We start from the raw sequence: 18,502 nt of genomic DNA on the forward strand, positions 1-18,502 counted from the left end.
GAAAGAGTATAATGGGAATTAATTATGAATATACAAATCTTAATAAATCATTCACTTGAATAATATGTCCTACCTTCTCCCCACTTCCCATGTCTAGAAGCCTAGAAACACCTAAAAATGAAATCAGAGTCACAGTTAATAATTGGTTGATTTTTGCACCTTTTTAAAAAATGGCTGAAGTCATGATAGAGACTTGATAGCTCTCTACAAGGGCTCAGCTCTGTTCCCTAGAAACAGTGATGGAAACACTATTGCTGAGAGCATCTGCAGCATCACAATCTGTTGGAAGTTAAGTGGCTGCCAGGACTAATGCCAAAGTTCACATTAGTAGGAAGATTGGTCTTTATGTTACACAGACATTTATGTGTTGTTTTTTTTTCCTGAGGTAAAGCTGTCCTAAAAGAGTAAAACATTCCTGTGAATTCCCCTAGCTGCCTAGTTTAACTGAGATTATACTTAAAGACAGCCCAACAGTTACTAATCATACTTGTGACAGCAAGCTGAAGTAAATAAATACCATTATTTTTATTTTTATAGATTGCAAAGTTCAAATTGCAAACTAATAGGTGGCTTCCTTGTTTGACTGTCAATAAAAAGACATATTTATTGGTATGGGAGAGGGAAGAGGAAGAAAGTGCTGAAACCAGAAGAAAATGTGTAGATAAATTGATGGGAAACAGAACAAAGAGAAGTGTATTTTAAATTACATACAAATAGGTACTAACAGGATAGAGCTATGATTTTTTGTTTACTGAAACAAAATCTCGAGCTGTAGTTTTAGTGAGTGATGCTCATAAGTCTGAAGTATTGTTTGAATTAGTAAAGAATTAAGTTTAAAAAAGTAATTTGTAAGATTCCTCTCATAAATACTACGCATCTTTTACTTGCTGCTCACAAGTGGAAAAATGACCTTTCTGTGACAGTCCCTTGATCTATGCTCCAGTGATTATTCTACACGCATCTGAGTTCTGACAGAACACCGGAGTGAAAATTGCAAAATAGTACAAGAACATATTTCTCTGAAGATGCAGAATAATGCTGATCCCTGAATTTGGGTCCCTAGATTATCCTGGATAGTAGAGGGTGGCATGAGACATCTGTTACTCAAAGTATATTTAAAAATAGTTGAATATTTGCATTTATTAGTCAAAGATAAATATCTGTGATTGCAGGAAATAATTTATAATTCACTATGGTGAGCCAGTGCACTACTTTAATTTTTGATCTTAATAGAATTGAGAGCTAATAGAATTTTGATCTTAATAATATAATTCAGATTAGTGGAATTGTTTCATCATAATTACAGTAATGCTCCCCAGTTTTAACATTAATTTAGTTTTATAATTAACAAAGAAAGGAACTGAACTGATGGCCTTGAAATGTGACTCAAAATTTAAACATTTTAGGACTTTTCAATATATTGCCATTAAAATATTAATATGGGAAATAGAGATATTGATAATTTTTAACACTAAATATCATTGGACAAAACAACCCATCACTTTTCAGATAGAACTGAAAATGTTACTCAACCTTTGCAATGTAATTCAATTTCCGAACACTAATCCTCTAACAAAGATTTGAGCAGAGCCCAAAATTAAACACTTGCAAGTCTATAAGTAGGACCCAGAAGAGCAACATTTTTTACTCCCTTTTCTTCTTTATCCCTTTATTGCTTTTTCAATCTATTCAGTGATAGATTTTAAATACTTGCTATTCAGGCGTAGGCTAGTAATTAGTATGTAAATCTTGCTTTGAGTGTAATTGGGTGGTAGTAGGCACAGAAATATAAAACAAAACTTACAGTTTCCTTTTAAGAAGGCTTACATACTTTAATATAATCAGACAGTCAGACTTTGAAGTGTCTTAAAACCTTTGTTGTCTAATGACTTCTGAGTTTTCATATAAAATTATTTCACCAATTTCTGTGTGTTCTTTGAGGCTGTGGCCATCTGTCCCTACATTACCAGTCCTAATGAGATTGTAGTGTATGACTACAGCTTCTAGACACAATTGATGGGTATTATGCAGTACAGATTTTTAGCACTTATGTTTTTCAAGAATGTTAAAGCTTGTTCCACTAAATAGATTCATATATTGGTGAATTTTGTTACTGTTTTATTATGTCACTATTTAGTACCACAGTTTAAAAACCATGAGTGAAAGGACACATGGTTAGCATAAATATTCCACTTTCAGAAGCACTTCATGTACACTTCATGTACACTTCATACCTTGCTCATCAAAAGTTTCCTTTACTGTTAATAAAACTGTATTGGAGGTCATTAATCTTATTGGTGATGTGGAAAGGAAAATTTAGATTTAGATCAAACTAGTTTAATTATGAAGAGTTCTTCAGTAGCTTCAGTACTGGTAAACTAACAACTATACTGTAAAGAAAATATACTATCCTGAAGATGGCTGGAGACAGTGCCACTAATACTGTGGTTGGAGAGCCAGCATGGCCAGATTATCCTCACTGACTTCAGCATGAATGATACTCTGTTGCACTGAAGTTATTGATTAGGTATAAAACTTGATGACAAAACGTGATGAGTTTTGAGATTTCATTCTTTTTTGTTATACTTTGAAGCAGGGGTGTGTTTGGGTGGAGCATCACTTGCACATCCAGCCAACTGTCCCAGGAACTGGTAATGGTTTTAAATGTTACACTGGCAAGTTTTAATCAATAGAAGTATCATCATACAGTAGTTTTAAATAAAGAGCTTTCCATTATGTGCATTTCTGTTGATTCTCAAAGCTGTGATTTCTGCTAAGGATATTTCTATTTATTTTCCAGGCTATTTATTAACTGTGTTATAAATGTAGTAGTGCCCCAAATTGCTTCTTATGAGCAAATGTAGGTAAGAGAGCAGGAGAGTAATTTTTTGTGCTGTGCTGTCTGATCTGAGGTCAGTATTAGTGAAGGGATTTGTGTCCATTCATAGTCAACAATTCAACTGACTTCCTTGAATCAGTTACACTGCCGAGTGTCCTTCTGTAACTTATTATGTGTAAGCGTTATCCCTGTGGCTTTTAAAAAAACTATTAACAATTATTAATTAATGATCCCTTTAGTGCCTTGCTCGTAGGGAAGGAAATTAGGGTGAGAATGACGCCTTCTGGGGTGATGACTGTATTGTGCACATCAGCACCAGTTCTCAGCTGGTGTAACCTGTGTTTGAGATTGCTGCTGCTCATCCCTGCCGATTCAGTGCAGTCATGGTTGATCTTTAAGGAATAGGAAAACCTTTGGAATCGCCTAACAGCATATATGAAGAAATCAAAATAAGAACAAATTTGTCTGTAGTAGCTGGTTTTTGAGAAGCCAGAGCTGTGAAGCTGTCCACACTTGAACTGAGTGTAGCCTTCAACTGAGTGCAAGTGGTACGTGCAGCCTTCACTTGGGAAAACTGTTCTGATCCTGTCTGGGTAGTAATTTAAAATACTTGCAGGAACATTGGTGATACAGTGAATTTACTTCAGCTGTATAAGAAAAATGTGTGAGAAATGAGTGGAGTTCTACTTTTCCATCTGGTGTCATTATTTTAAAATTACATGAAAATGTCTCAGTGTTACTGACTATTTCTGGTCTACCATCTATGTAAAATGGGAATAGTGCCTCTAGGCTTGATCTGAAGCTTGAATTGGGCTTTTGATCGTTTGCTGTCATTTAGTTCAGTGCAACTTTGATAAAACAAGTGTTTCGAGGTACTATGCCAAAAACCTAAATTTGGAAACCATTAAGGAAGCAACACACAAGCAGATAAAGTAGACTTAATGTGTTGACAAATTTTATGAGGTGACCATAGTGTATCTTTGAAAAAAACAATGTAATCCCTTGTCTCCAAATAACTTTCTCAATGTTGTTGCACAGTCAGACAGCTGTTTGAGTGAAACAGAAGAGTGAATGGGAAAAGTAATGGACTGTTTACTGTTGTGTTGAATAATGCTCATCCGGGGAATCTAATCTCTTGGATAGGGTGTGCTGGTCATTTATCACATGGCTGTGGAAGGAACAGTTTCAGCTTCCTCAGGGAGTCTCTGGGAATGCTGGATTCTCAACATCAGGTGCTAGTCATGCTTGCAAACATCTCCTGTTGGCCTGTGCACAGCTAGAGCTGCCTAGGGAAACTTCAGGGACTGTCCATTATTCCCAACTGAAGAGGTCCTGTTTACCAGCTGCCTTGTTATAAAGGCAGGTGAGAGTTTATTCAGTCATCGTGCTGTGCAAATGCTACAAGGGGCTGGTTTGAGATATTTCAGTTGAACAGTTCCTGGTCCATGCTGGAGAGTGGTGAGTAAGTATGCTGGGTATGCACACAGACACAGCCCTGATACCTGGTAACTGTACAGTGTTTTGTGGTGTTTTGGATTTAATTTTTTTTTCCTCCACAGTTATAAATTCTGTCTATCTTGCCACAATACAAAGTATATTGCTTTAGACCAAATTTTGGTAGTAAAATCAGGATGAAAGAACTGATGCACATTTTACAAACTTTCTGGAAAAAATTTGTGGTATTGTGCTGTTTTCCTGGAAGCACACTATGTCTAAAGTAGTTTCTCTGCTAGTGTTAATTGCTAACTTTACAGCCATTGCTACTAACAGCATGTAGTGTTTCAAACAGCCTGCTATGGCTTCTGAAATTGGATGTCTTTATTCTGATGGCAACATGGTGTACAAATGTTAGTACTTCATAAAGATGGTATAGCAGTAGAGTTGAGCAATGGAGAATTCCATCAGGCCTCTGAACTTTCAGGTGATGAAGGCTGGGAAGGTATTGCCACAAATGTATCCTTTTCTCTTGGGCATGTGCTTTTAGCTACAATCAGAGATAATATCTTGGGATATTTGTTATTATGCTGAGTGTATGCCAGACTTGGCAAGACATGCAGCACTTGCATATTCAGATTTAAAGAGACCATCAGACTAAACTCAACCAGATCAGGAACCTTATTGGAGTCTATGATATTTTTCTGACAAATGTTACTTTAATTATTGAACACATCTGTAAACACAGTGTTTTGAAACAAATCCCCGTAGCCCCCCAGGGCTAGCTCAGTTTCTTGGGAGGCTTTGGGGGAATATTTCAGGGACAAGACAGAAGATTCAAAAGAAGCTCTTACCCCCAGGCTTGATCCAAGACGTTTATTCCAGGAGGGGAAACGAGGGCAAGAGGAAGAAAGAGGAAGGACAGGGCCTTATCAAGGCTTCTGCCCAGGGGGGATGGCTGGACCTCAGCCAGTTGGGTCAAGAAAGGAAGGAAGGGTCAAACTACATGGTTATAGGCTCCAGGGGTCCTGGGGAAAAATCATTCCCCAGAGAAATACAATAGTGTTTATTGTTTATTTATGCATAATAAAGTGGAATCCTTTCTTCATAACTTAAACTCAGCTGTACCAGAATCTGAGCTATTCAGGATAGGGTAGATCTTCCCAGTAGAAATTAGGTTTTTAGCATTTTGCATCTTGTTGAAAAATAAGAACTTTCTGAAAACCAGTCCAATGAAATCCTTGTCTGTCTTTCCTTAAAAGCATTAAGGAATCATTAGGATATTGTATCTAACTTTGAATTCGTTCCTGTGCTGAACAAAGTGGGAGGCAAATGTTTAAACCAGGTGACTTCCAGAAATCCTTTCCAGCCTTAATTGTTCTGATAGCTTCTGTCCATTTCAGAACAAGTTTGTCTGTTGTTCTTCTGTGGACATAGTTTCAGAGTATTGGAAGAAAGAACGTTTTTTTTTCTCCCAGTGATTGGGTCACAGAAGAAGTGGGAGATCCTGGTTCTGTTGTGTTTTGTTTGTTGGGTGGTTTGTTTGTTTGTTTGTTTGGGGTTTTGTTTTATTTAGGGGTTTTTTTTGTTTGTTTTTTTGTTTGGTTTGTTGTGTTGTTTTTTTTTCCTGGGCTTCATGGGATCTCAGTCACTTCTGTCTCTGGGTTCTAATTGCCAGGACACAGAACATGTTATGTGAAAGTTTCCATCTGCCCCAAGCCCCTGTGCAACACGGAACAAATGGCTGGCAGAAATTGTATGCCAGGTTATACTGTCCAGTGAGGCTGTACTCTGTAATAAACCATCAGCAGCCCTGTTCAATCAGCTCTTCTCATGTGGAGCTTGAAGTTGGATCTCCCATCATTAAGTGTTTGTTCTACCTGGCTGAGCAAGAAGTGAGCAGAATTATCACTATTTCTGCTTTTCAGGAATTGTGATCCCCTTTTGGAGTTCTTCAAGAGGGCTGTTCAAGACTTCAGGTGCTTAATCACATCTACTTAGAGAGCTGTAGAGTGTTAAAGCAAAGATAAGTGTTTGTCTACTCAGAATATGTGTTGTGTGCACAGCTGGGGGAATGAAGTTGAGTCTCTAGGAACTTCTAAGACTAAACTGGGACCTGTGCAGAATACTTGGGTATCTGCCTACATTCTGGGACTTTTTTTATGCTACAAACCAAATTGCTGTTCAAAATTTAAGTGGGATAAGGTAAATTTGCGTAAGGTTTAATATTAACTTCCTACCATAAAGTTATAATCTGTTTTATTAGTGGCAAAACTTTGTGCTACCATTGCATCCCATGGATGTGAGTAATTCACCAAACTGGAATATTATACTCTAGTTTAATTTCCAAGGATTAGTGATGATAACTCTCTAATTTAATTTACTATTTGTACTAAAATACTAAACTTCAGTGCTTACTATTGTGCTATTTATGCATACCACAAATGCTACAAGGACTATTCATAAAATAATAAAAAAGCCCCAAACCAGGTCTACTACTGAGTCCAGGACATGAGTCCTGGTTTGGTGGTTGCATTTACGATTGGCAGACATTGATTTGATGTCACAAGTATTTTTAACAGGATTTACAAAATGCAAATAGCATTATGTAAGAGAGATTACCTATGGCTTTAATACAGGATTGTTTTTAAGCCAGAGGCTACATTTTGCTGGGTTATGCATGTTTAAAACTGAGCACATTAGGATTAGGCTTGGCAGAATACCATTTTCCAAATCCTTAATATTTCAGGTTAGATGACTTCTATTTTTTAATTTAAAATATGAGTAGAAAATACGAATATTGATTGTTTTTTAAATAACTTTCAAGGTGGATAGCTTTTTCAGTCAGGATTGTTCCAAGCAATCTGATTTGTGTTGGTGAAATCAGAAATTGCTGTAGTCCATCATACCCCCATAAGGTTTTTTTCTATGTCAGAGAGTTACTTGGTTCTAAAACCAGCAGAAAAGACCAAATGCATTTCTTGCACACCAGAACATATGTGGATATGTCACATTGCCAAGCAAGTCAGTCAGATATTGGCTTTGCAATGATCCACGAGGAAAATCTTACAGGCACTTGAACTCCAAATAACTTCTCAAAGGCCTCATATGCACAGTACCTCAAGTTCTTGACTTTTAGGTGAATGAAATTTCAGGAAATATACACAGCTGGCATGGAACAACTTCATGTGACTCTGCATTGTTGTCATTGCTTTATGCTCCGAATGCCTGAAATACAGAACTTCTTATTAGGCTAACAGAGACTCTACAGTGGTAATGTTTCCTACTGGAAAGCTAAATTGTTTGATGTACTCAGCAGCCAAGTTCTCTATTAACAGACTTAACTGGAAGGATGCCTTTTTGTTCCCCCCAGAATAATTTCATTTTTTCTGTTTCACATACATTATGCCTGGTTTCATTCAAATATGTTGACATCTGGTTTGTTCACCAGTTTTTTTCCAAACCTTTATAACCCTAATATTTTTCCAAGGGAAACATTTGGCAGCATTTCCTGCATTACAAGGTACTTTTAATATATAGAGGCCAAGGTAGAAAAAGTAGAAACTTAAGAGGGGAAAAAAAAATATTTAGGCACTTGTGACGTGTTAGTATTGCACATAAATATGCAAGAAACGCACCCCCCCCCCGTGCTTTCTTGTCGATTGTTTCTTCTTCCTATTTTAAATAATAAAGGTTCTTGTATCTTGTGACATGTATTTATATCTCTTAGTACAACTAGATGGTTTTCCCATCAGCTTATTTGTCATTTCCGTGGAACTCTGTTCTCTGAGCATCAACAGCCATAACAACTTTAAATGTTCTTTAAATCAGAGCCTATCCTTTTAGAAGATAAAGTAGTATTCTCTGTCTGCCTTTTCTAGGGAGCATTCAGATGCTCATGCTCTCTTCAGTGGGGGATCATGGTTATTTCTGAGACCTGAAAAGTGGATTCTGACTTTCAGGATTTTAGGATGGTGGTAATTTCTGGTAAAGACTGGCTGGAAGGCACCATAACAAAAGCTCCTTTTAAGTGATTACATACAATTAACGTTCAAAGAGACAAAATGAAGAATGAAGCTTAATGTTTTTTAAATACCAAGGCAGCAGCTGGGAAAGTTCGTGGCTTCCTGCAAAGCTCAGCTTTCCCTGCACCCCTCGGTTTCAAGTAAGCAGGAGTTAGTCCTGGAGACATCACGCTCTCAGTTCTTTGGTGATAGCTTGATCAAGGACATACCAGTGTTTTACATGGCTTTCATACCTCTGCTCTTGAACTGACGGGATTAGCAGAGGTTCTTGGATTTTACAGTATGTACCCTGAAATATGTAGGAGGGGAATGGGTGTGAAACAGCGCTGTGATGGAACAGCGGAACAGCAGTGATTGCTTCGTGGAGTGACAGCGCTGCTGGAAGAGATGGCCCCTTTCTCTTGTGCCTCTTGAGCTAAAGGTGTTGGCTTGGTTTTGTTCTCTGGTAGATTCCTTGGTACTCTCTGTGCTGCCTTTTGGTCAAGCTGAGAGTTTCCAGAGCACTTGTGCCACAGGCAAGCTTAGTATGAAGCTTGATGCAAAGGGAGGTTTGTCATTGAGCCAGAAACTATTTCCTTTTCTTTGACTGATACAGGGAAGGGGTAAACATCTACACCTCTGTAATAGATACACCTTCAGAGCGACACCTGCTAGCCTCCACCATGTTTTTACCGCATAAACCCATTTAAATGAAAATGAGAAATGGTGACAGCTCTTCTCATGGGTACAAATGAGCCAGAAATTGCCAGGGAGTTGTTAAGCAGTGAGTTAGCAGAGCTGAGGTAAATACAGCAGATGCCTAGCAAGTTCTCTACTATCACCATCTCACACTAGTACTTAAATTGAGCTGTTTCCTCTGAAAGCAGGAGAGTGATAGTCCACCTGGGGAAATAGAACCACTTGTCTGGCAGCTCTAGAAAGCTTAAGTTCTAATGCTGAGTCTGATCCTCCTGGATGCAGTCTTTCCTGGAAGAGGCTGACACAGCAGTCTGACCAAAAGGACACTGTTTTTTTTTTTTTTTTTTTTTTTTTTTAATGCTGTGTATGTGAGCAGGGTGATGATCTAGCCTTCTGTTTTCCAAAGCTGTGTTAAACCAGTGTGGCCCAGCCTATTTACTGCTTGCTCAGCCTGTTCTAAGAATCCAAACAATTGGCTCTAGATAATATCACCTAATTCCACTGTGAAATAAAAGACAATGGGTGGTCAAAAACCTCCTGACAAGAGCTGTTTTGCTTCAAATAATGCAAATGAAGCATCCTAGGCCAGTGAGCAGGGAGCTTTTTGCGTGTAGCCACAGGTCTTTGTTCCCTTTTCTGACAGACTGCGTATCCATTCATCTCTCTCATTAGTAGAGCTGCTGCTACAGTCAGTCGGAAATGGTAAGTGTGTGTCTAGCTGATGTTGGTCTCTCTCGTATTTAGAAGTCTCTGCACAAGCACATTTAGCTGTCTTTATGTTTGAGCTTATTAATGGTGACAAGCTAATATAAATTAATTTGCAGATCAATGCTTACTCCAGTCCCTGGGTCAGACATGTGAGCAAAAACTAGTATCTCTGCATAATAGAAGTGTTAAACATATTACAAAAGAGGGAATATTTAGCAGAATTTTTTTTCCCTGGAATGTGGTATCTTTAATACAATCTCTTCCAGAATAATTTTGAAAAAACAGAAGTTGGACTCTTATGTCATCATGATGGGCTTTGGTGAGTCTTAGTAAGAAAATATTTGTATCCTAAAGCCAGGTTTTTAGACCTCTGTCTATTTAGAAAGCCATCTATTAAAATTATGTATTATTTCTAATTAGAGGAATAACAATTTCTGTACATTAGAGAAAAGAGACAACTGGAAGATTGTTTTCAAAACTGTTTCCAGTGTTGCTATAAACTTTTTTCCTGAGATTTGAGGGAGAAAGGTTTTTGAAAGAGGACAAATATTACACACCAGCTGCAGATGCAGCTGTATCATGGAGTTATACTGTAAATATTAGCTATATAAATATCTAATATACATTTAAAAAATCCTCCTCTGTTTCTGTGGTTTTTTCCCAGTACTTGGTTTGGCTTTTGTTCACCCATTGATGAGTGTTGCACTGACCTTTGTCTAATCATAAACTTAATCATAAACCCTAAACATAATTTCAGTATTTCATTCTAGATATTTTTGACAATGGATTCATGATTCATTATATAGCTGTCTTTTGGTTTTGCTATTTTATTGTCTTCTGACTTTGTACTGCAAGGCCCTTCTTCAGTTAGTTGTAGCCAGTCCTTATCTTTACAGTCACAAGGATTCTGGAACTCTAGAAGGCTCAGAGTTTACTCCTTTTCCAGGTCATTTCTGAATACAATGAGCAGCATAAGCCTGAGCATGGATTTCTTCAGGACTCACGATAGCCTCCCTTCCCTCTGACATGATTACCTAGTTAGAATTTTAAGGCTGCCCCTTTCAAAATAAGCAGAATCTGTAATGAAGGCTCCAAGTTTGTACTTTTTCCTCTCCCTCACATAATGCCTGGTCTGCATTTAGCAACCAGTAGTTCAGTGGCAGTGCTGTTAGATAATTTCTCTGTCTACTGGTTGCTGTGGCTTTAACCTGATTTGGTGTCCTAAAATACGGATTTTGCGGTTAGACAGCACTAACTCTACGCTACTGGAGCTTGGAATGGGGAACAGGGAGAAGCACATGTGAGAGAGGACAGATTTTAAATCTGTTTTATGCAGTAGCTCATTGAAAATAGTTGGGAATAAATTCATAGCTGAATATAAATCAATGTCCTGTTTCCAAGGCCTAGTGCTGTACTGTGTGTTAGGATTTTTAATTATTTTAAATAAAGGAAATAAAAGTCTGATAATGGATTTTTCCATTTTTAACAGCAAAACATTTTTAATACTCAATTCCATGTTATAAAATGGAAATGGATACTCAGACTGAATTACTATATATATAATTATATATATAATTGTTTTATTTGCTTATGGTATAAATGCAGAATTCAAAAGCATGTGACTTCTCTCTCTAGAGATGTAATCATTTAACCATAGTCACAGTTTTGTATAATTTTTATATAGACACTTGTCCCACTTCAGTTGCTGATTCAATATATGGTGACAATTGACGATGAGGTCATTCTGAGTGCAATCCATTATCAAATATTACTGACCTTTGCATCATAAAAGCAGAACTAAAATGTACCAAATTTGCAAAATGGCAAGTTGTCTGTGGAGAGATGGTGTATTGTTTTGGGTGTGTGAGCAGCTGCCAGGTTGCAAAACCAGGCCATAGAGGTGGGGAGAGTGGCAGCAGAGCCTCTTGCCAGTGAGAGGGTGGTATGACTCAGTGCTCTCAAGGAACATGCTTGACTTCTGAGTGCAGCCTTTTCTTGGATCAAAATAGCTGTGACTTTGAGGCAGCCTGACAACATTGCCTTTCTGTGTAGTCATGTTGAGAAAGCTGACTGATTCAGACTCCTTTTTAAATAGTTGCATGTGTAGTGGCTTTTCTGGTTTTGCAGTGCGTTGGTTGTTATGTGCTGAGTTGGACTGGCAGTAATTCCTTGTTATAATATACTCTTTTGCATATTTTTTTCTTGTGATTCAAGTTTCCAGTAAATTGGAAATAGCCTTCTTTGTTCTGTATTTCTCCTCTCCTTTCACTAGTCAATGCCAGTGTAAGGGTTTCATTAGGCAAGACAGTAAGAAAGGACAGACAGTGGGAGGCGACAAGAAAATGAAACCACAGAGTTCTCAAGGGATGATAAGTGACTGGTAGTGGCAAGATAGCAAAAGATTTCTTTAAAAGAACTGTGTGGAAGAAGCAGAGAGCTGAAAATGTTTACAGTTACATTGAGAGAAGAAACAGACTGTAGACTAGAAAACTAGGGGGAAAAATGGCAGGAAAGCCACATGAAGAGGACTGTGTTGTCTTGATGGCAAAATTCAAATTGAGAATAAGAAAATACCTTTACTCTGTAACATAGTAGAAGGCCATCAAATTTCTCAGGCAAAATTTGCTCTTAGTGAAGCCACGTCACCAATCACCCTCTTATTTTCCAAGTGCCTAAGCACTTGGCAAGTTTCACCCCATAATCCTGCCAGGCACAGCAGTGAGATTAGCCTGTATTTCTGTGGCTAATTTCCTTTTTTCCCCTCTTTTAAAAATGGGGGTTATACTTCCCCTTTTTCAGTCCATGGGAACTTCATAGGACTGCCATGACTTCTCAAATACAATGGACAGCTTAGCAACTTCATCTGCAGGTTCCATAAGGGCCTGTAGATGAATTTTATCCCATCCCATGGTCTTGTGCACCTTCAGATTCCTTAGATGGTCTCATTCCCCTAGTCCCTTCCTGTGCCTCCTGCAATGTTGGTGGTGTGCTTGGAGCACAGTGAATACTGAGGCAAAACAGTCACTGAGTACCTCAGAGTTCTCTGTATTCCAGTTCCTCCTGGAGAGGGCCCACATTTCTCTAATTTTCTTTTTATTGTGGATGTAACTGTAGGAGATTTTTTGTTGCCCTGGACAGATTAAGTTATATCTGGACTTTAACTTTCCTAACCTGGTCCCTGGTTGCTTGCACAATTGCTCTGTATTCCTCCTAGGCTACCTTTCCCTGCTTTCATCACCTGTAGACTTCCTATTTGAGTGTGTTCAGGAGCTCCCTATTCATCCATGCAGACTTCCTGGCGGTTTTGCCCTCTTTGTTAGGATATATTACTGCTGAATTTGGAGGAGGAGACCTTTGAATATTAACCAGCTTTCTTAGCCCCCACTTCCTTCCAGGGCTTTGTCCCATGGTATTCTACCAAGCAGGTTCCTGAAGAGACCAAAATCTGCTCTCCTGAAGTCCAGGGCAGTGAGCTTGCTGTGTGCACCCCGTTGTTGCCCCAAGGATCTTATACTCAGGGTAATCTGAAGTGGCTGGTGTTGCCCCTGTGGCATCTTTCACTCCCTATTGCACTGTTGCTCTCAGGCTCATATATATACTTTGAAAGAGAATATAAAGAGTACACATTGTCTCTAGGATAATAGCCTCATGTGCAAGAGGTTTCCCTCAGTCTCTTTCTCATCAAAGAAATATGCAATTAAAACTCAACAGAAATTCGTCCCATATTCTTTTCTTGGGCTGGATTGATTAAATATATAACAGGCTGTTGTAGCACCATCTCTGTGATCACAGACATGCTGGTAGAGAATTGAGCTGACAGATGAAGGCAGCACAAGGCACTACTGAGGAGGAGTCTGTCCCAGCTCTTTTTTCCCCAGAGTCCCTGAGGCAGTTCATCTCAGCACAGTAACCTATTTCAGTCTTATTGGGCTGGGCTGCAAATTTCATTAAAATACAAGTAAAATGAAATACAACAAAACTTATAAGACAAGCTTGATTAGAGGATGAACTATTAAATTCATATTACCCCTAGGTGTTATTTGATCACTGTAGTTTTTATTTGAATTTGAAAGCAATTATCTGGTCTAACTAAATCTTGTTTCTAAAACAAAGGATTAAAAAAATCTTATGCTTTAGAAGGCTTAAGAATCTCAGGTTTTGTAGTTGATTTGTGTCTATTAGAGCCAGAGTTTTAATTTTTTTTTAAAGTCAGACTGTGTGTAATGTTCATCTTCTGAGCTGACATGAGTACAGTTAAAAATAATGTTGAATCTTCAGTTTATCCCTAAGGTCAGTCTTACACACTTGCAATGAAAATAAATTTTTGTGGATTGACTGAAATGGACTCCTTGTTCATTGAGAGGGGTTAAATTATTCTATCCTTTGGTTTCTGAAAAAGCATAAATGCATAAGATGGGGATGGGTGTGAAACTCATTCTAGGAAGTATCTGTGAACAGAGGGAAACTCAGGCTGTCCTGCCTGGAGATACAGAAGTTCAGGCATGAGGAAATAACACTTTGTTCTGATTCTGCCCTGGAAAACAGGCTTGTGGCCTTTCTCCTTTACTTCTTTCCTACACTTTGTGGGTTGTCACCTATGTTGTGTGTTACATCACAAATTTAGGTCAGACAAGACCTGTTTTGTTGGAGCCCTAATTCACCATGTGGGAGCAGAGGCTTGGCCTTTGCAGGGGCAGCAGAGCTCATGTGAGTCTGAAATGGGCAAAGAGCCACCCAGACTCCAGTGGGTGAAAATCAAACACTATTCTTGTCTAGATCTAGTGGTTAGCACTGTGAAGCTCCATTCCATTCCTGGTGAGATTCCTGCCTGTTTTCATGGATTTCTGTGGACTGGACTATTGGTTTTCAGCAAAGCTTAGAGTTCACAGAAAAGGAAAATGCTACTTATTTTAAACTGATTTTAGTCATTCTCACTAATTCCTTTATATTTCAGTCAGTTCCTCCTTCCATATGCCCTTACCAGCCCCAAGATTTTTATGTACATGCCTAGGTGTTGCATGTAAAGACACTTCCATTCATACTTAGTATCTTAACCTGTCTTAATGCTTGTTCAGTTTGGCTGGAATAAAGAGACCTGACAATCTATATCTGCCTGTGATCCACTTCATTCTGGAACTCTGAGAAAACTTGCTCGTAAATTTTTGGATGTGCGTGTTAGAGGTCATAGTGTTAAGCATACTGTGTGGGAATTTACTTACGATTAACTTCACCAAAGCATTTATTTGTTTGGTACTGACAACATTTGCTTACCAGTGTATACTCTTACCAATTTTGTTCTAGCTTGACATTTAATGAAGAAATCTACTATTCCCCAGTGCTGGTGATTTCAGAGTAAGAAAGCAGTTTAGTGACTCATGAACATGTCCCCATATGCACTTGTGGTTTATTAAATAAGTCTTCATTTTAGTGATACCAAAATTTGGTATTTAATACTGTGTTTCAAAATAAACCTAAGTGGTTATTTTTCAGCTTTTTAAAATTTGTTTAATTAAACATTACTCTAGGGAAAACATAAAGATTTTTATCCAGGAAAGTGTTCATCACTGGGAAATAACTTTACTGCTTCTAGTATTATACCAGGAAAACCTGCTCTCTGTCATTCCCAGTGTAAAACTAAATTATGTCTATTCTTGTATGTTTAAATCTTCACTTCATGACCAAAGGTTACTACTCTCTGAAAATTCTTGTTTGTAAGATCATAGCAGCTGCTGCTAGAGTGGACAAGTGTTAGTGTGGACAGTGGAGAGGCTGAAATACCCAGCCGAAGTGGAAGGCTGGGTAAGCTTGGTCGGGGAGGAACAGAAAGTTCCCACTCAGGGCTCAGCACTGGCCTTGCCTGGACTTGGGCTGTCTCCTGCTCTTTCCAGATAGGGTGTTTTGGCTCTGCCATCCTCAGCAGGTGCCAGGAGTTTGGATTAGGTTCAGTATTAGATCTAAGCCAGCCTTATGCATTCATGCATTAAATGGGAAGCTGACAAGCTCTCTTGGAGTTCAGGGTGCTGGGTGTGTCTAAAGTCTCTCCAGAAAGCAGCCTGAGATCCCAGCAGGAGGCTGAGACCTAGTCTGACTCTCCAAGCTTGGCAGGATTTACTAGCCCAAGGCCAGCATGGAGAGCCCGAGTGTGCTGCTCCTTAGATGGTATCTGAAGCTGGTTAAATGCAAATTTTCATACAGAGCTGCTTTCCATGGCTGTGTTGTTGTTGCTGAGCCCACCTGTACCACGCTGCCTCTGGCACTATGACCAGCAGCACAGAAGAGGCCAGCTAATCTCTGACATCACTGTGGGAGTCAGTGCTGAGTCCCACGCTGCCCCAGAGATGGAGGTTTGTAGCACCTGAGCTGTGTCAGGTGTAGCTGCACTGTGTCATGGTGTTTGTGGGGACACAGGGGCAGAGATAAAGCAGTTATTTGAGACAGTCTGAGCTGTCCCAGTTTTAATGTTAAGGAGGGAAGTAAGTATGGATAGGTTGTAATGAGTGGGGGTGGAGGATAAAAGTGAGAGATAAGGGAAAAGTGTGTCAAAAGGGCATCTTCACTTATGAGAGAGGGAAATTGGTGAGGGAGGAGGGGATGTGGATAGCGAGGTTTTCCAGTTGTGAAACCTGGACTGTTTTTTGTGTGTCTCCTGTTGATAGTTGTTTGATAGAAATGATTCAGGGGCTAAAGTGTGGTCTCTCCTTCAAGACAAATATCTTAGCCCATCCAGATGTCCAAGGCAGCAATAAATGACACCTTCTGGACTGGCTGAGTGCCCTAAAGGAGGAATTTCTGACTCCTTCTGGCTGTGTGCTGGAGCATGCAGTGACCCACCTACAGCAAGAGGAGTTGACACTTCTCTCATACTGGCTTCATGTGGCTGAGATCAGTGCCCTGAGAACAGGAGCAGGGTGAGTTATGTTCTGTCAGGGAGGAGTGGGTGTTGAACCAGGAATGCAGTGGTCTTAACTTGCATAAGATAATTGTGGTCTCCACCAGGTTTGGATCCCAGATGATTACCTGCTACTCCACTGTCCAGCACCAATTCAAATAAAGTGATAATAGAGTGCTACTTCACTGGATATATGAATTAGGAAGACCCTTCCCCTCCTGTGAAGTATTTACATGAAATCTAGGGCAGAGGTTTTTTCCTCTGATCTACTTCTTGGAATTAGAGTTTTAAATTTCAGTCACAGAGAAGCCTTGGTTAAACACTTGGTTGCCTAAACAAAACAGGGAGAGAGAAAAATCCCAGTTGGTTTTTGCAGTTCACACCAAAGGATAAGGTTGTCTGGACTTCCCTTTCTACTTAGCTTTAAGAGTAGGAGTTGCAATGGTTTTTTTTTTGTTTGTTTGTTTTGGGCTTTTTTCATTGTTGTTGTTTCATCATTGTTCATGTAACTAGATCCAAGAAACTATAAACTCCAAGAAGGAAAGGGATTTTAGATGGAGAAAAGTGATAAAATATGTATTTTTAAGTATTTTTCAGAACTTTAAAGTATGCATTTGTAGTTGAAGTGGAATACTTTTTATGGTATGAGAGAAAGGTGTGGTGTTTCGGGGTGGGCTTTTTTGCCATACAGAAATGTAAAACTTTATTTTCGTGTTTATTGAAGTATGGAAAGATATGGAAAACAGAACTTGGGTATCAGGCTCGACAAGGATTCTTATGACTTCTTATGACTTCTTTTCATGTTTCCCTCCTGCTTAATCTTGTAAATCAAGAGAAATGGCTTGTTATGCTTTCATATAATGTTGTAATTTCCAGTCATGATTAGTGTGCTTGATAGGCATTCTTATTTCTTCAGTAATTAATAATAAGTGTCTAAAAATGTTGGGTTTTTTCCTCTGCTGCATTTCATATGCTGCTTGTCAGGGAAAGCTAAATGACTTCACTGCTTTTGACCTATTTCGGTTGTCATCATTTTTCTGTTTTGAATTCTAGGATGCAATGTTGTCATTCATTTAAATCCTTTGTCTTCTCTTCTCTGTGAAGACCGCCAAAGATGCCTGTGTATCAAAACCACCTTTGTTGAAATAATCAATGAGGTTCAACATGATTTATAGAAAACAGTGGGCGAGCCCCCTTTGTTGGAGCGTCCATTGTAATCCTAAGGATGGCACGTCAGTGTGGTATGGCAGTGAGGGGGTTCTAAAGAGCAAGAGTGCATAGGGGATGATTCATGGAGTGCTGAAACTGGATGGTTTCAAGTGAGGTTTTTCTAAGTTCAGATGCAAAATGCAGAGAAACGTTTTCCTCAAAGTACAAACACTCTTTGGGAATATGTGAGATACTCATTATTTTACATTTCATTTAAAGTATTAAACCAGCCCAAGACAGTTCATGAGTTTGTCTCTGCCTTCCCTCTTGTTGGTAAGCGTGCTGCCTCATTAACTTCCTGGCCTAACAATAAAGACCTTGGAAAGACTTTTGTGTATCGCCAGACAGATGATGCAAGGCATAAATACACCCTTGGGAACATCTCTAGTGTCTTTCTTAGTGAAACCTGAACATAAAGGCTGGTATTTTTAAGTGGCAGGATTTCAGTAGACTTGCATTACTGTTGGAGCCTAAGTAATTTTATTTTTCTTCTTGTCATCTTCTAAATGATGTAATGAGGGGAAAAATTATACCATTTCACAAGGCAAGAAAGAAAACCCCCCATGGCATCTGAGTTCTGGTTTTGACACTTTTTAATATGAAGGAGCGTGACGACAGTAACCTCCAGTTCAGATAATGATTTCCAGTTAATCACTATTTGTAAGAATGTGTTGTATTAAGAATTCTAGGCTTTCTTGACATAATTTTCAAATGACTTAA

The 18,502-nt window shown here is 38.8% G+C and overlaps 1 long non-coding RNA gene across 1 annotated transcript in view; it reads left to right on the forward strand.

Moving 5' to 3' along the window:
- Positions 1-18,502, forward strand: part of LOC136361256 (uncharacterized) — a 66,200-nt gene that overhangs the window by 7,790 nt on the left and 39,908 nt on the right. The window lies entirely within an intron of this gene.

Source organism: Sylvia atricapilla, chromosome 5 (assembly GCF_009819655.1).
Source record: "Sylvia atricapilla isolate bSylAtr1 chromosome 5, bSylAtr1.pri, whole genome shotgun sequence".
In the NCBI taxonomy this organism is placed as follows: domain Eukaryota; kingdom Metazoa; phylum Chordata; class Aves; order Passeriformes; family Sylviidae; genus Sylvia; species Sylvia atricapilla.